The sequence below is a fragment of the Pseudophryne corroboree genome, chromosome 1 (assembly GCF_028390025.1).
Source record: "Pseudophryne corroboree isolate aPseCor3 chromosome 1, aPseCor3.hap2, whole genome shotgun sequence".
Lineage (NCBI taxonomy): Eukaryota > Metazoa > Chordata > Amphibia > Anura > Myobatrachidae > Pseudophryne > Pseudophryne corroboree.
The window spans coordinates 474,406,530-474,420,964 of NC_086444.1; the positions used below are offsets into that span (position 1 = coordinate 474,406,530).

General features: G+C 48.9%; 1 protein-coding gene across 2 annotated transcripts in view; it reads right to left on the reverse strand.

Annotated features, from left to right (window-relative positions):
• Positions 1–14,435, reverse strand: part of ERCC6L2 (ERCC excision repair 6 like 2) — a 377,041-nt gene that overhangs the window by 344,177 nt on the left and 18,429 nt on the right. The window lies entirely within an intron of this gene.

Here is a 14,435-nt window from a genome sequence, read left to right on the forward strand (position 1 = left end):
CATCCAACTGACCAAACCTCCAACTTGTCTTTCCAACTAAACACTACCCACACACCCAACCAACATTTTCATCAGGCCAACCAACCTGCCAACTTTTTTCTGGTCCTGCCTACTTCTGCATATTTTGGAAATACAAATATACAGTGCCTTGCTAAAGTATTCACCCCCTTGGCTTTTTACCTATTTTGTTACATTACAACCTGTAATTTAAAAAAAAAATGTAATCTGAATTTTATGTGATGGATCTTTTTTAAAAGTCACATAATTAGTGAAATGAAGTCCACCTGTGTACAATCTAAGTGTGACATGATCTGTCAGTATAAATACACCTTTTCTGAAAGGCCCCAGAGGCTGCAACACCACTAAGCAAGAGGCATCACACCATGAAGACCAAGGAGCTCTCCAAACAAGTCAGGGACAAAGTTGTTGAGAAGTACAAATCAGGGTTGGGTTATAAAAAAATATCCAAATCTTTGATGATCCCCCGGAGAACTATCAAATCCATCAGCTTCAAATGGAAAGAACATGGTACCACAACAAACCTGCCAAGAAAGGGCCGGCCACCAAAACTCACAGACCGGGCAAGGAGGGCATTAATCAGAGAGGCAGCACAGAGACCAAAGCTAACCCTGAAGGAGCTGCAGAGTTCCACAGCAGAGACTGGTGTATCTGCGCATGTGACCACAATAAGTCGTACACTCCACAGAGCAGGGCTTTTTGGAAGAGTGACCAGAAAAATAAGAATTTACTTACCGATAATTCTATTTCTCGGAGTCCGTAGTGGATGCTGGGGTTCCTGAAAGGACCATGGGGGAATAGCGGCTCCGCAGGAGACAGGGCACAAAAAGTAAAGCTTTAGGATCAGGTGGTGTGCACTGGCTCCTCCCCCTATGACCCTCCTCCAAGCCTCAGTTAGGATACTGTGCCCGGACGAGCGTACACAATAAGGAAGGATTTTGAATCCCGGGTAAGACTCATACCAGCCACACCAATCACACTGTACAACCTGTGATCTGAACCCAGTTAACAGTATGATAACAGCGGAGCCTCTGAAAAGATGGCTCACAACAATAATAACCCGATTTTTGTAACTATGTACAAGTATTGCAGATATTCCGCACTTGGGATGGGCGCCCAGCATCCACTACGGACTCCGAGAAATAGAATTATCGGTAAGTAAATTCTTATTTTCTCTATCGTCCTAGTGGATGCTGGGGTTCCTGAAAGGACCATGGGGATTATACCAAAGCTCCCAAACGGGCGGGAGAGTGCGGATGACTCTGCAGCACCGAATGAGAGAACTCCAGGTCCTCCTTAGCCAGGGTATCAAATTTGTAGGATTTTACAAACGTGTTTGCCCCTGACTAAATAGCCGCTCGGCAAAGTTGTAAAGCCGAGACCCCTCGGGCAGCCGCCCAAGATGAGCCCACCTTCCTTGTGGAATGGGCATTTACATATTTTGGCTGTGGCAGGCCTGCCACAAAATGTGCAAGCTGAATTGTATTACACATCCAACTAGCAATAGTCTGCTTAGAAGCAAGAGCACCCAGTTTGTTGGGTGCATACAGGATAACAGCAAGTCAGTTTTCCTGACTCCAGCCGTCCTGGAACCTATATTTTCAGGGCCCTGACAACATCTAGCAACTTGGAGTCCTCCAAGTCCCTAGTAGGTGCAAGGCACCACAATAAGCTGGTTCAGGTGAAACACTGACACCACCTTAGGGAGAGAACTGGGGACGAGTCCGCAGCTCTGCCCTGTCCAAATGGACAAACAGATATGGGCTTTTTTGAGAAAAAAACCACCAATTTGACACTCGCCTGGTCCAGGCCAGGTCCAAGAGCATGATCACTTTTCATGTGAGATGCTTCAAATCCACAGATTTGACTGGTTTTAAACCAATGTGATTTGAGGAATCCCAGAACTACGTTGAGATCCCACAGTGCCACTGGAGGCACAAAAGGGGGTTGTATATGCAATACTCCCTTGACAAACTTCTGGACTTCAGGAACTGAAGCCAATTCTTTCTGGAAGAAAAATCGACAGGGCCGAAATTTGAACCTTAATGGACCCCAATTTGAGGCCCATAGACACTCCTGTTTGCAGGAAATGCAGGAATCGACCGAGTTGAAATTTCTTCGTGGGGCCTTTCTGGCCTCGCACCACGCAACATATTTTTTTCCACATGTGGTGATAATGTTGTGCGGTCACTTCCTTTCTGGCTTTGACCAGGGTAGGAATGACCTCTTCCGGAATGCCTTTTTCCCTTAGGATCCGGCGTTCCACCGCCATGCCGTCAAACGCAGCTGCGGTAAGTCTTGGAACAGACATGGTACTTGCTGAAACAAGTCCCTTCTTAGCGGCAGAGGCCATAAGTCCTCTGTGAGCATCTCTTGAAGTTCCGGGTACCAAGTCCTTCTTGGCCAATCCGGAGCCATGAGTATAGTTCTTACTCCTCTACGTCTTATAATTCTCAGTACCTTAGGTATGATAAGCAGAGGATGGAACACATACACCGACTGGTACACCCACGGTGTTACCAGAACGTCCACAGCTATTGCCTGAGGGTCTCTTAACCTGGCGCAATACCTGTCCCGTTTTTTGTTCAGACGGGACGCCATCATGTCCACCTTTGGTATTTCCCAACGGTTTACAATCATGTGGAAAACTTCCCGATGAAGTTTCCACTCTGCCGGGTGGAGGTCGTGCCTGCTGAGGAAGTCTGCTTCCCAGTTTCCATTCCCGGAATGAAACACTGCTGACAGTGCTATCACATGATTTTCCGCCCAGCGAAAAGTCCTTGCAGTTTTTGCCATTGCCCTCCTGCTTCTTGTGCCGCCCTGTCTATTTACGTGGGCGACTGCCGTGATGTTTTTCCCACTGGATCAATACCGGCTGACCTTGAAGCAGAGGTCTTGCTAAGCTTAGAGCATTATAAATTTAGCCTTAGCTCCAGTATATTTATGTGGAGAAAAGTCTCCAGACTTGATCACACTCCCTGGAAAAAATTTATTTTATTTTTTTTCCCTTGTGTGACTGCTCCCCAGCCTCTCGGGCTGGCCTCCGTGGTCACCAGCATCCAATCCTGAATGCCGAATCTGCGGCCCTCTAGAAGATGAGCACTCTGTAACCACCACAGGAGAGACACCCTTGTCCTTGGATATAGGGTTATCCGCTGATGCATCTGAAGATGCGATCCGGACCATTTGTCCAGCAGATCCCACTGAAAAGTTCTTGCGTGAAATCTGCCGAATGGAATTGCTTCGTAGGAAGTCACCATTTTTACCAGGACCCTTGTGCAATGATGCACTGATTTTAGGAGGTTCCTGACTAGCTCGGATAACTCCCTGGCTTTCACTTCCGGGAGAAAAACCTTTTTCTGGACTGTGTCCAGAATCATCCCTAAGCACAGGAGACTTGTCGTCGGGATCAGCTGCGATTTTGGAATATTTAGAATCCACCCGTGCTGTTGTAGCAGTATCCGAGATAGTGCTACTCCGACCTCCAACTGTTCCCTGGACTTTGCCCTTATCAGGAGATCGTCCAAGTAAGGGATAATTAAGACGCCTTTTCTTCGAAGAAGAATCATCATTTCGGCCATTACCTTGGTAAAGACCCGGGGTGCCGTGGACAATCCAAACGTCAGCGTCTGAAACTGATAGTGACAGTTCTGTACCACGAACCTGAGGTACCCTTAGTGAGAAGGGCAAATTTGGGACATGGAGGTAAGCATCCCTGATGTCTCGGGACACCATATAGTCCCCTTCTTCCTGGTTCGTTATCACTGCTCTGAGTGACTCCATCTTGATTTGAACCTTTGTAAGTGTTCAAATTTTTTTAGATTTAGAATAGGTCTCACCTAGCCTTCTGGCTTCAGTACCACAATATAGTGTGGAATAATACCCCTTTTCTTGTTGTAGGAGGGGTAATTTAATTATCACCTGCTGGGAATACAGCTTGTGAATTGTTTCCCATACTGCCTCCTTGTCGGAGGGAGACCTTGGTAAAGCAGACTTCAGGAGCCTGCGAAGGGGAAACGTCTCGACATTCCAATCTGTACCCCTGGGATACTACTTGTAGGATCCAGGGGTCCTGTACGGTCTCAGCGTCATGCTGAGAGCTTGTCAGAAGCGGTGGAATGCTTCTGTTCCTGGGAATGGGCTGCCTGCTGCAGTCTTCTTCCCTTTCCTCTATCCCTGGGCAGATATGACTCTTATAGGGACGAAAGGACTGAGGCTGAAAAGACGGTGTCTTTTTCTGCAGAGATGTGACTTAGGGTAAAAACGGTGGATTTTCCAGCAGTTGCCGTGGCCACCAGGTCCGATGGACCGACCCCAAATAACTCCTCTTCCTTTATACGGCAATACACCTTTGTGCCGTTTGGAATCTTAAATGCTCTATAGTCAATAAAATACTGTCCCTGTCAAGGGTATCAATATTTTTAGTCAGGGAATCCGACCAAGCCACCCCAGCTCTGCACATCCAGGCTGAGGCGATCGCTGGTCGCAGTATAACACCAGTATGTGTGTATATACTTTTTATGATATTTTCCAGCCTCCTGTCAGCTGGCTCCTTGAGGACGGCCCTATCTATAGACGGTACCGCCACTTGTTTTGATAAGCGTGTGAGCGCCATATCCACCCTAAGGGGTGTTTCCCAACGCGCCCTAACTTCTGGCGGGAAAGGGTATACCGCCAATAATTTTCTATCGGGGGGAACCCACGCATCATCACACACTTCATTTAATTTATCTGATTCAGGAAAAACTACGGTAGTTTTTTCACATCCCACATAATACCCTCCTTTGTGGTACTTGTAGTATCAGAAATATGTAACACCTCCTTCATTGCCCTTAACGTGTGGCCCTAATAAGGAATACGTTTGTTTATTCACCGTCGACACTGGATTCAGTGTCCGTGTCTGTGTCTGTGTCGACCGACTAAAGTAAACGGGCGTTTTTAAAACCCCTGACGGTGTTTTTGAGACGTCTGGACCGGTACTAATTGTTTGTCGGCCGTCTCATGTCGTCAACCGACCTTGCAGCGTGTTGACATTATCACGTAATTCCCTAAATAAGCCGTCCATTCCGGTGTCGACTCCCTAGAGAGTGACATCACCATTACAGGCAATTGCTCCGCCTCCTCACCAACATCGTCCTCATACATGTCGACACACACGTACCGACACACAGCACACACACAGGGAATGCTCTGATAGAGGACAGGACCCACTAGCCCTTTGGAGAGACAGAGGGAGAGTTTGCCAGCACACACCAAAAACGCTATAATTATATAGGGACAACCTTATATAAGTGTTTTCCCTTATAGCATCTTTTTTATATATTTCTAACGCCAAATTAGTGCCCCCCCTCTCTGTTTTAACCCTGTTTCTGTAGTGCAGTGCAGGGGAGAGCCTGGGAGCCTTCCCTCCAGCCTTTCTGTGAGGGAAAATGGCGCTGTGTGCTGAGGAGATAGGCCCCGCCCCTTTTTCGGCGGCCTCGTCTCCCGCTCTTTAACGGATTCTGGCAGGGGTTAAATATCTCCATATAGCCCCCGGAGGCTATATGTGAGGTATTTTTTGCCAAAAATAGGTTTACATTTGCCTCCCAGGGCGCCCCCCTCCCAGCGCCCTGCACCCTCAGTGACTGCCGTGTGAAGTGTGCTGAGAGGAAATGGCGCACAGCTGCAGTGCTGTGCGCTACCTTAAGAAGACTGAGGAGTCTTCTGCCGCCGATTCTGGACCTCTTCTCGTTTCAGCATCTGCAAGGGGGCCGGCGGCGAGGCTCCGGTGACCATCCAGGCTGTACCTGTGATCGTCCCTCTGGAGCTAATGTCCAGTAGCCAAAGAAGCCAATCCATCCTGCACGCAGGTGAGTTCACTTCTTCTCCCCTAAGTCCCTCGTTGCAGTGATCCTGTTGCCAGCAGGACTCACTGTAAAATAAAAAACCTAAGCTAAACTTTTCTAAGCAGCTCTTTAGGAGAGCCACCTAGATTGCACCCTTCTCGGCCGGGCACAAAAATCTAACTGAGGCTTGGAGGAGGGTCATAGGGGGAGGAGCCAGTGCACACCACCTGATCCTAAAGCTTTACTTTTTGTGCCCTGTCTCCTGCGGAGCCGCTATTCCCCCATGGTCCTTTCAGGAACCCCAGCATCCACTAGGACGATAGAGAAAAAGCCATTACTTAGTGATAAAAAAAAGAAGGCGGGGGCGTGGCCTAGCTTCTGTAGAGTGAGGACGTACCCTCTATGTGCTCTGGGGCCCATCTGGCTATAAACCCCTGCAAAACACCTTATAACGCGGGCATCAAGCTCTCCCTACCCACCTGGGACTCCCTGGAGCCGGCCGCCGACAGCCACGGAGCCGGGGGACAGCCTGCTCTGTCCCTGCGGGTTGTGGCCTAGGCAGGCCGGAAAGCTGGGGGCTAGAGTTTAGTGCCGTTCAGCGGTTTGAGCTCAGTAGCGCGGGTGCCCCACGATCGCGCCGGACGACAGCGAGGGACCCCTCCTGACCTCCCCACATAACCCACCTGCATTCTCCGAGGCCTGCTGTCCCCTGTAGCGGTAGGGGAGACCCCCCACACAGCTCCACTAGAGATAAACAGAGAGGGGAGGCAGCTCTGTGTGTGCTGCGGTGGCCATCTTGGATCCCTGGGACACAGACTGGAGCAAGCTGTGCACACCTGTATGCAGCCCTAGATGTCTCTCACTGCACCAGAGACCATCTATATGCATCAAATGACCACCTAGTCACCATCAATCCCCCTGCATCTGTGCCCCAATCTCACACCCAATACCCCTGCTTCGGTGGGAGCGTGCCGCGGAATCGGGAGGAGGCTTAGGCCGACTCTGCGGGTTGCGGCCCTCTCACCTCTGCGAAGCCGGGGACTGAATTTTGGAGGAGTTCCCGGACTGGAACCGGAGCCGCGCGCGGGTGGCTGGGTTCGTCCCCACTGACGGGCCGCTCGCCGGCGCTTACCTCTCCGCGCCCTATTGCTCCTTGGACTCATCCTGTGCGGCTGCAGTCGGCGGAGACAGAGCGTTCGGGACCTCCGGGCGGAGGTGCTCCACAGCGGCGGCCATCTTGGATCCTCGAGGAGTGGGTGAGCTCTGGCATCCAGCACCTGGGGGACCTGTGAGTACCATTGGCGGTTTTTGGCTGCGGCCCTTGTACCCCCCTCAACTTCGGGGTACCTATACCTCTGCTGCTGACCTGGCCGACGGTGCCCTGCACTCCCCCTACCTGTTTTCCCCACTCACGGAGCCGGGAGAAGGCAGCGCTAACACTCGCGCCTTCCGGCCTAGTCGAGCCCCGGAAGCCTGGACATATAATTTGAGCCGCGGCCGGGTTGTGAGCTCCGGGACGCGAGCTCCACAAGAGACCGCTGTGGTCGCCCGCGGAGGCTCCCCGCCGGCTTGATACCACCCTGGGATCTTCCATCGTCCACCGGGGGCTCTCCACGCGGCTGTGTCCTGCTGATAGAGGCTGACTGAGGCTCATCGTGTGGGCTGCCTCCCCTGCTCTCCACGGCGGCCATCTTTCTGGCAACCTCCAGTAACAACACAGTCTCCTCACCTGGGCTGTGATACCACCGGCTGGGGGACATAACCAACCTTCCTTATGTGGCCCTGCTGCTGACTCCTGTGCCTACAGATAACTGCATGATGTTTATTCTGCCATAATGTGACCAAGCCGCGCAGAGGGGATGACATGTTGCAATACCTCCTGGGATATGTCTTAACAATCCCTTCCGCGAGGCACTGTTCTGGATTCTGTTCTCCTCACTCAGACAAATGACAAGACGGCGCCGTTCTGGTAAATCATCAAAAGCTAAATCCGCAACCTCGGAAGCTGCAGCCTTTCGTACTTTATTTGGCACTCCCATATCCGACTCCACTACCACTGCGCCCCTCTCTGAATCCTTGACGTCGAACATCATGGAAGATAATAGGGCCCCGGCCTCTTCCCCAAAACGCCAATTTGGGTCTGCCAATAGAGAATCCGCCGACCTGGCAGCAGTCCTAATACAGCTGCGCTCTCTTCCGACCCGCCAAGACATCCAGCAGGATTTATCCAACATGGAAAAACGGATTCATGATTCTCTACAAGCGAGTCTCTCCACCATCCAATCTGATCTCACGCACGTAGCAAATAGGGTGGTCGACCTGGAAGACCACAGAGATGAAACGGATTCCAAGCTTGCTGACTTACGTGATCTTGTATCTCGGTACTCACGTACCACCATTGAAATGAGACGTCGGCTAGATGATATGGATAACAGAGGTAGGCGGAATAACTTGAGGGTCAAAGGTCTACCAGAAGATGTGCCTCCTCAAGGCTTAGTTGCTGCGTTAACTAGAATATTCAACGACCTTCTTGGTGACGACCCCAGTTCTCAAATTATGTTTGATAGAACACATCGGGCACTCCGACCGAAAGGAGCGCCCACTGAACGGCCTAGGGACGTCGTCTGCCGTCTGCATTATTTTCAAGTGAAAGAGAATATCCTACAGAAATCCAGACAGGCCTCGAATATTGACTTTGATGGCCATCACATACAGATTTTTCAGGACCTTTCATGGGCAACTCTACAGCAGAGATGTCTTCTCCGCCCTCTCACGGAGGCTCTTCGGAAGAATGATATCAGGTTCCGCTGGGGGTTTCCTCTAAGTGTCCAAGTGACCCGTGATGGGACCCGTTATACTCTTGAAGATTATGAAGACGTCCCAACGTTCTGCTCTGCCATGGGACTTCCGTTAATATCACTGCCGAACTGGACGGACCCCCTACAACTTCCCACTGCGTCGCTCTCGCGCAGGGAGCCTTGGAATAGAGTGAGCAACCCCAGACGACGCACTCGTGCCGGCAGGACTAATGATACCTCTGAACCCCCGTGACTCCACTCGTCACTCTAATTTGTGATATCCTTTTTCGCTGCATTATTTCTCTAACTGCTCACATTGCTTTTCCTACTGTTTACTTAATGTGTGGGCTTACACTGCTTTGGGAATGTTTACTGTTTTCTCACTAGTAGAGGTTCTATTTGTACTTTGCCTGGGAAGTCTCGTGTGTGCTATACGGGATTGAGCGGAGGGATGGGAGATGGCGGTTGTTTTCTTTTTCCCCGCTCCTCTCCTTCCTGCCCATGACGTATCCCTCTGAATTACTTATTTAATCAATTATCAAGAATTGTTGCAACCGTTATCACCCTTTGGACCCCTTCTCTGCTGTACATTTCCTAGACCATGGGATGTTTAGTTTTCACCCATGGCTTTCAATGCAGAGGTTGCTATTGTATGTTGTTTTCTATGTCTTAGTTTTTTTGTTTTTCTTCTGTTACGCTCTCCGTGTTCTCCTTTCTTTCCTCATGTGTTTCCCCACCAACCCCTTCCCTCCCATGCCACCACCAGTCCCAGATATTTCTTGGTGCTAAAATACGCTGGAGCTATAGTTAGGGTATATCGTTTAGAACGTTGGTTCCTGCATTCCTTCCATTATGGCTACCTTAAAAATTGTATCTTACAATGTGAAAGGTTTAAATCTTCTGGAAAAGAGGTCAGGCCTGCTACACACCTTACACACTGATGGGGCAGAGGTTGTTTTCTTACAGGAAACACATTTCAAGAAGGGGACTTCCCCGGGTCTTCGCTCTCGACACTTCCTAAATGGTTACTTTAACGATTACTCCGGAGCGAAGGCTAGGGGTGTCGCCATTCTTTTTGCCAAGCATCTGAGACTGACCGATGTCTCGGAAATGTTAATAGGTGATGGGAGAGGGATTCTTGTTAGAGCTACCATAGCCCATCAGACACTCACTTTCGTTAATCTCTACCTTCCCAACCAGGGCCAAACCCGATTTCTTAGAGATTCACTGGAACTGGTTGAACAAAACCTGGTGGGTACTTTGGTGGTGGGAGGGGATTTCAACTGGGTCCTTGAGCCCCGCTTGGATTCCTCTTCTGGGTCTCCGAGAACTACTTTTAGAGAATCAAGACGTTTTAGAGCTGTTTTGCATGATTTTCAATTGGTCTTCTACACCCTTCAGACAGGGTTTTTACCTTTTATTCATCCCCACATAACTCATACTCCCGGATAGATTACCTCTGCGTGAGCCATGCCCATCTGGATCTACTGGTTGATGCAACCATCGGCCAAATTGCACTATCGGATCATGCCCCAGTCACACTCACACTCTCTCTCCGTCATCCGCCCCCTAGACACTGGCGCTGGCGATTCAATGAACAACTTCTTCGGGATCCTGTATGCCGAGCCCAGATTGAGAAGGCCATAGAGGATTACATCTCTTTAAATGCGACTGGCGATGTGTCCCCGGTAACATTATGGGAGGCACATAAGTGTGTGATAAGAGGCAAGTGCATACAACTGGGCACTTACCTGAAAAAACAAAAGGTTGAGTGTAGAAACGCCCTGTTGGAGCAAATAAAAAAATTGGAATTGACACATAAATCCACGTTAGCCTCTGATACATTTGTCGAACTCCAAACGGCGAGACAAGCACTTAATGCTTTACTCAGCGATGGTACTCGCAGGGCATTTCGTAAATGTCGACATAAATACCATAGATGGGGAAATAAACCCGGTAAACTTTTGGCGCGTGCCCTTAGGGCTCAGAGGTCCCTCACATATATATCTAAACTCACGGATACTGACGGGTTATCACACGCCTCTGATATAGAGATAGCTGGAATTTTTCATACTTATTACTCGACCTTATATAATCTGACCTCCACCCGTACATTATCTGCGCGCCTGGATCACAAACATAACATACAGAAATTTCTAGATGACATTACTTTTCCGACTCTTCCGACAGACGTTGCTCAGGCCCTAGATGATCCTTTCACTGAGGGAGAACTATTGGCCGCCCTGGAGTCCTTTCCTAACGGCAAAAGTCCGGGGCCGGATGGTTTCCCGGTCACATATTATAAAGCCTTTCAGGATAAACTCAATCCCCTTCTCCTGCAGGCCTGCAATGCCATATCATCAGCGGTCCCTCTGTCAGGTCAGTCTCTGAGTGCCCATATTACAGTCATACCAAAAGAATCTAAAGACCCGGAGCTCCCTTCCAGCTATAGGCCGATATCGCTGCTGAACGTCGATATTAAGCTATTCGCTAAACTCATGGCTAATCGCCTTAGGCCATTATTACCAGATATAGTCCACCCTGATCAGGTCGGTTTTGTTATGGGTAGAGAGGCAAGAGATAACACTATCAGAGTCATTGATTTGATAGCACATGCGCAGGCAACTGACACCCCCCTCATGCTCCTCTCCACAGACGCAGAGAAGGCCTTTGATCGGGTGGACTGGGATTTTATGGAAGCGGTGCTCCGGCGACTGGGTCTGGGGGATGTTTTTTTTACAGAGAATTCTCTCACTGTATAGAGCTCCATCTGCTCAGGTTAGGATGAATGGCGTTCTCTCTGATCCAATACATATCTCCAATGGCACGCGCCAGGGCTGCCCGCTGTCACCTTTAATTTTTGTCCTGTGTATGGAGGCTCTGGCCCGTGCGATCAGATGCAACCCTGGCATTGCGGGCCTGCAGGTTGGCAACGTTGACCATCGCTTGGCCCTCTTCGCAGATGACTTACTGGCGGTCATAACTAATCCTTTGATTTCCCTACCTAACCTTATGAAAGAATTCACGCGGTTCGGAATCCTATCGAATTTTAAAATTAATTACTCCAAATCAATGAATGTTACGTTCCCACCTGCAACGGCCTCTCTCTTGTGGCAGTCATTTCAATTCACATGGCAAAAATCCCATATTACTTATCTAGGGATTCAAATCCCTTCGGCACTCAACACTATAGTTACCATTAACCACACCCCTCTTCTTCGCAAACTGCGTCAGGAGATGGCGCATTGGCTCATGCAGAGGTTTTCATGGCTAGGCCGTATAAATATAGTAAAAATTAATATTCTCCCCAGGCTGATGTATCTTTTTCAAACCATCCCTTTGCGGCTTCCCCCTCGATTCTTGGCGGAAGCGCACAAGGCGATAAGCCACTTCATTTGGGGCGGACGGAAACCTAGGTTCAAGCATAGCCATCTGTCTAGACTGAAATCTCAAGGCGGACAACAACTACCTATGATTTCTGCATATTATTATGCCACGGTACTGCATAGGATTGTAGATTGGTCCCGCCCCCAGTCCATATAGGAAACAGTGGGTCGACCTGGAGTCTTCTTCCACCACTCTTAATTTACAAGCAGTGCCCTGGTCTCCTAAATTTAGCCGCTCGGCACATCCCACTGTGGGGCCCACTTTAGCTTTATGGCGGACGCTTCGTTATAAGTTGGGAGTCTCGTCTAGACGAACATCCCTTGTGCCTATTTTCAATAACCCGATGTTCCCCCCGGGAAGGTCCACTCAGATTGCTTCTCGATGGGAGGGGGCAGGTGTGACTAGGGTGATTCACCTGCTTGCACATGGCAAACTCAAATCATTCTCTGAGATACAGACAGCGGCCATATACCTGCTAAGGATTACTGGTTCTATCTTCAGGTGCACCACTTCATTACCTCGCAGAGAGACCTTTTTAAGGCTCTTACTCCCTTTGAATCCATGTGCATTCAGGCGATGGCCCCCTCACATGTAGTGTCGGGTATTTACAAAATCCTTCTGCAGGGCTACTTCCCTACTGTCCCTTCTGTGATGCCTGGGATAAAGACTTAACGCACCGGGGAATTAAGATCCACTGGGACACACATTGCAAGGTTATGGCACAATGCTCCACTAGCTTGGAAGTTGTGGGAACACAATACAAATTACTGACGAGATGGTACAGGTGCCCGTCTCTTTTACATAAATTCTACCCCTCAGTTTCTCCTTTGTGCTGGCGTAGTGGTAAAGGTACGGGTACGTTGATCCACATTTGGTGGGATTGCCCATCTATTGCCCCCTTCTGGAACACTATTGTTGAACTATCGATAGAGATTTTAGGAGGCCCAGTGCCAACGGGTCCGGATTTTTTGGCTTTTGTCACACTCAAATATCCCCTTGTCTCACTACAAAAAGTCCCTCATTAAGCATTTTAATAATGCGGCGAGAGCTGTACTCCCAGTACACTGGCAGTCCGTTAACCCGCCGACAATGTGGGAATGGTTCCAACGCATTGATTTTTATATGCATATGGAGGAGGTTTACTCTGCCGCCTTAGACAAATACTCAAGACTATATGGCTACTTGGCTTCCCTGGATCGAATTTAAGACCACTAAGACCTATGCTGATTATGCACCCCTGATTGTACACTGAAGACGGAGGTTGCCAATACCTCCTCTCTGGTTTGCACATGATCTACATCTGTGACCTTTTCCACTTCCCCCTCCCTTTTCCCCTTGTCCTTTTCTTTCTAATTGTTTCTAAATGTTTGTTGCCTCACACTTTGTATAGTTACTACGTTTATAAGTGATATTGCTACGAGGTAGCTCCTTTCTTCAAATATGATGTCTCATAATGAACAATGTATAACATATGATGGTATATCTGTATCCTTTTTTCTTTTCTTTTTTCTCTTTTCTCTTTGTTGCCACCTTTATGACTACAGTTACCGTGCTATGAGACTACTGTCAAAGTTTTGTTTTTGATATATATACTGAAGTATATAGGAATTGTTTTAATTTGCAAAATGAAAATAAAGAATTTAAAAAATAAATAATAAGAATTTACTTACCGATAATTCTATTTCTCGTAGTCCGTAGTGGATGCTGGGGACTCCGTCAGGACCATGGGGATTAGCGGGCTCCGCAGGAGACAGGGCACATCTAAAAAGCTTTTTAGGTCACATGGTGTGTACTGGCTCCTCCCCCTATGACCCTCCTCCAAGCCTCAGTTAGGTACTGTGCCCGGACGAGCGTACACAATAAGGAAGGATCTTGAATCCCGGGTAAGACTCATACCAGCCACACCAATCACACCGTACAACTTGTGATCTGAACCCAGTTAACAGTATGATAACAAAACGAAGTAGCCTCTGAAAAAATGGCTCACAACAATAGTAATAACCCGATTTTTGTAACAATAACTATGTACAAGCATTGCAGACAATCCGCACTTGGGATGGGCGCCCAGCATCCACTACGGACTACGAGAAATAGAATTATCGGTAAGTAAATTCTTATTTTCTCTAACGTCCTAGTGGATGCTGGGGACTCCGTCAGGACCATGGGGATTATACCAAAGCTCCCAAACGGGCGGGAGAGTGCGGATGACTCTGCAGCACCGAATGAGAGAACTCCAGGTCCTCTTTAGCCAGAGTATCAAATTTGTAAAATTTTACAAACGTGTTCTCCCCTGACCACGTAGCTGCTCGGCAAAGTTATAATGCCGAGACTCCTCGGGCAGCCGCCCAGGATGAGGCCACCTTCCTTGTGGAATGGGCATCTACATATTTCGGCTGTGGCAGGCCTG